Source organism: Pteropus alecto, unplaced genomic scaffold (genome assembly GCF_000325575.1).
Source record: "Pteropus alecto unplaced genomic scaffold, ASM32557v1 scaffold104, whole genome shotgun sequence".
NCBI lineage: Eukaryota > Metazoa > Chordata > Mammalia > Chiroptera > Pteropodidae > Pteropus > Pteropus alecto.
Genome location: NW_006436664.1, coordinates 607,497 through 612,079, shown reverse-complemented (window position 1 = coordinate 612,079; position 4,583 = coordinate 607,497).

The following is a 4,583-nucleotide window of genomic DNA, read 5'->3' as shown; positions in this document are numbered from 1 at the left end:
TTATGTAGACTCTGTCCCCATCTAATATACTCTGGAATGTTTTAATTTTATGTAATATTGACTTGGCACATTAAGATTCTGAGATATGCAGGCAAAATTCAAGTCCTCCAAACATTTTCTGTGACTTCCATATGATAATACATAAATGATGAAAGTAAAGGAAAATTTAATTTCTGGTAATATGGTTTACTTTTTCACATTTGAGGATTCGTTTCTCTCCTTCTAATCTAAATATTTCCTGTCATTATGAATATCCTTTTAATTCCATTTTCTGCTATAATTAAAGTTCTGTGCAGCAGGGCAATGAGAGTGGCATTTTAAACTCTCCCTCGAGGGGATGAATAATTTCTTGTTTGAAATCTGAGTAGAAATCAGATTGCTTGTTTTGTTATGCCATCTCATTTCTTGGCATTAAACTTCCCTTCGACAGCCACATATCAAAGATGTAAGTTTTAACCACTTCCTGTTCAAATTAATGAAAAGCAGTCATTACAATCCCTCTTTTGTAGATCAGTAAATTGACATTTACAATATTCAAGTAACTTCTTTATAAGGCAAACAGCATTTAAATGATAGATTGTAACCCAGGAAACCTATTCTAAGTCAAGTTCTTTTTCTGCTGCAAAAAATATAACCCTATCTAGCATCCACTTTCCATTATTGAACACTGGGGACAAACATATCCTCCTTCTTAAAGACTTAATGCCAACTGAATTTCAGGGATTAATGTTTTTCCTATTCAGAGGAAATTAAAGAGGCTCTTAGCTTTAGGCTCAGTGATTTCTTCTGGTTTGCTTTCAAATATGATCCTCAGCTTCGTGGTTAGACTAAGGACTCATTTTGTGGACCAAACCTCTAAATCTTACCCCAGTTCTAGTAATGAAATGAGAATACATATTTATCACCTTTCGCAATCAGTACACTGTGGATATATAAACATCACACACCTAATTATAATACATAGTCAGATAAAACAAGAGAGGTACAAAAATGTTATCGATTTCAAATGTATAAATTGTCAATACACTCTAGGTCCTCAAATTCCTTAATTCTTTCTAAAGTGTTTTGCTTAGCTGCTCTATTCTTACCATTCATGCATTTATTGAATGATTGTTATGAGATACTTGAAATTCAGTCATCGAAAGCAAGATCCCACCACAGAGAAGGTGGAAAGAGTCTCAAAAATTATACACTTCAAGCACCCATATTCTACTCACTCATTAAAAATGCTAGCCCTAAAGTTGAAGCTTCCTCATTCTTACATTTCTGCCTGATATCTGCTGGGATATAGGCAATTATCTAGTTTTGCTCCTCTGGAATGGCATATTCCACAATTCTGAAACTGTACCACTGCTAAAAGATCTTTGCTTTTTAAAAGAGCCTAACTAACCTATATATATGTGTTTTCTTGCCTTGTGTTCAATTATGCGATTATATTATATGAATTGACTTAAATTCCAACTCAGTTCAAGTAGCAGAGATAAAATAATTTTCACTTTTAAAATTAATCAGTTACCTTTCTTTTTAATAAAAGAAAAAGGCCCAAAATTGTGCTAAGGTGTTTGCAGTTTCCCCCCAAATATCCTGGCAATTGAAATCATCAATCTTTCTGATTAAGTTATTTAAAATCTTTTGGTCTGATGAAATCATAATCTGTACAGTCACATATATTTCATGAACTTTATTAAAAGGGGTCATTTGACTTTCTCTATCCAAGATTTTCATATGTATAAGGAAAACAGAAAAATCCATACTCATTTAGAATTTCTCCGTGATTTCATTTTTATTCCTGAATTTTCTGCTTGTTCTTTATGTCAAGCCTCTTAACCTCTTATGCCTCTTCTTCCATCTGTAAAGTAAGGATAATAATAACCATCTCCTACATCATAGACAAAGAAAATTAATAATATGTGTAAGAAAAATTTCAGCTATTTAGAAAATGTGTCAAGGAAAGGTACTTTTGGTAAAAGCATCTTTAAAAGTTGCATGTGCTGTGGAATCATGGAAAGTCTCCTTTAATGAAAATATAAAGTTTTTGTGAAAAATACTTTAAAAGCAACTTCTTAGGAGAATCTTAAAATATTATATTTTATATAGAATATTGTTATTGAAAGGCTTAAAGTTTTATAAAGAATTATTTTTCTTTATGTGTGTTACATAAAATTATTTAAAAAAAGACAATATTATCTAAATGAAGGTTTGAATGGATAAGTAAAAGAATAAAGAATGATGAGATGGGTTGAGTAAAAGGGTCTAAGAGCTTGTAGAGGGATGGTGGTTGTCACTTAAGTTAAGTAGTCCCAAATGACTCATCATAATGAGGGGGTGCTCTAGGAAAAAGGGGCTATACAGACACTGAAAATCCCCTTAATGTTTAGTGTGCAAGTAGCTCTCTGTGGAATCCTTTGAGGAGATTGAGGCCTTTTCACACTTCAAAGATGATTGTCTACTATTTACTACACTGTGAATATTGAGAAATTATAACTTAGCAGAGACAACAGCCACTAAGGGCCCCAAGAGAGCAGTGAAACGTTAGCAGTGGTTGTAGAAACTCTAAAACATGTGAAGTGTAGAGGCCCTGGAAGAAAGAGCTGAGGTCCTGAAAGCCCAAAGAGCTAAAATGTGCTTTACATCTATACACTTGCTGGTGAACTCCTAGGATATTTGAAATGTGTTTGTAGGGTTTTTTTCTGTTTGTTTTTTGAAAGTTATATCATCAATCTAAGAAAATATAGTCCACAACTGATAAAAGGAATGACCAAATAAAACTTATGTATTGGATATTTAATGGGAAGAGCTGTGCTTTAGTATTCATTTATTTGGGAAATATTTATGTAGCTTTGACTGGGTGTCAGACATCGAACTAGGTATGTGGGAACCCTCAATGAATTTATAGTTTTAGAGGAAAAGGCCAACTGAAAGCAAATAATTGTAAGACTGTGTGATCATTACTATTGCAGATATGTGTAATTCGTATTAAGGAAAGGAGACAAGTTTACAAAGAAACTTTAGGAGGTATGCAAAAGCTTAAAAACTCCTGAAAAGTTTCATAATTTTAGATGGTAAGGTATAAGGAACCACAGGGATGTGATTAGAGAGGCGGAAAATTCACATGTTGATGAACCTTGCATGTTTTCCTTGCTAGGCAATTGGGAGCTATTAAATGATCATATTTGCATTTTAGAGTGATCCTAAATTAAGAATTAAAACAAAAAACCTGCATCACTTTGCCATTGCTGCTGTAATATATTACTAGTAATGTATATGCTGTAATAAATTATCAAACGTGGTGACTTAAAACAACATAAATGTATTATCTTACAGTTCTGGAAGTCAGAAGTCTCATATCAGTTTCATTAGGCCCAAGTCAAGGTGCTGGCACCTCTGGAATCTATGGGGCAACTCTACTTGCTTGCTTTTTTTAGCTCTAGTGGTTGTCTATATTGCTTGGATTGTGTTCTCTTCCTCTCTCTTCCAAGTACATCACTTCATAATTGGATCATATCATGTTCTCCTGTGTTAAATCTCTCACTACTGCCTTCTCATAAGGACACTTGTGATTACATGTATAGTATTCCCAGATATTCCAGTATTATTTCCCATCTCAAAATTCTTAAATTAATCATGTTTGCAAAATTAATTTTGTCTTATAAGGTAACACAATTTCCAGGGATTAGGGCCTGGATATTTTGGGGGACAGCATTCAACATACCACAGAACCTAAGTTCCTTTATAAGAAACACTCTCTCCATAAATTCTACTGCAAACGCATACACTTACCCACCAAGAAAAACAAATCAAAAACAAATAAATCGAAACTCAGGACAAGTGGCATGACCATGGTGGATTTGGTGAGCAATTGGTTGTACAAAGTATAGAAAATGAAAAATTAGAATTGAAATCTAGAATTATGGCTTATGTAATAAAATGCATTATAGCACAATTAACCAAAATGAGGAAGTTTACTCATAAATAAAACTAGATGTATTTATAAAATATCTTTAGTATAACTAGGCATTCAGTCAAATTGTATGCTGATCTGTGGTCATTTCTTTTAAAACCAGTTCACCAACAAATTTATGTATTGAATCATCACTCCCACCATGAAAGCTTCATCCCATTCTAGCAATGATGAAGTATTGCTTCTTGCTCTATCTCCATGGAATACAGTTCTATGTTATGAAAACAGTAGTGATTAATTTAAGATAAATGTATTTCAACTATGTGAATGCTCTCATTGTTTATACAAATTTTGAAAAACCTATGTGGATATTTATATTATGATTAATATTTAAAATTTTCATGTACTGCTTCATATTTTATGAAAGGCCAAGGCCCAAGATGAATTACTGCTATTTCAAAAAATTAATCATTTCACTGCAGAAAAATAATGATGTCAAATTTATGTAAATTTTTCTGAACTACGTCTTTCATAAACATCACTTTATTTCATAGTTCAGTATAGTAAAAATATTAGAGTTATAGTTTAAGTTTATAAATAATTAGATACTAGAGTTTTGAGTTTTTTAAAAGTAATTACTTCAAAGCAGAAACAATATTAGATGTAGTATAATTTTTCCTGC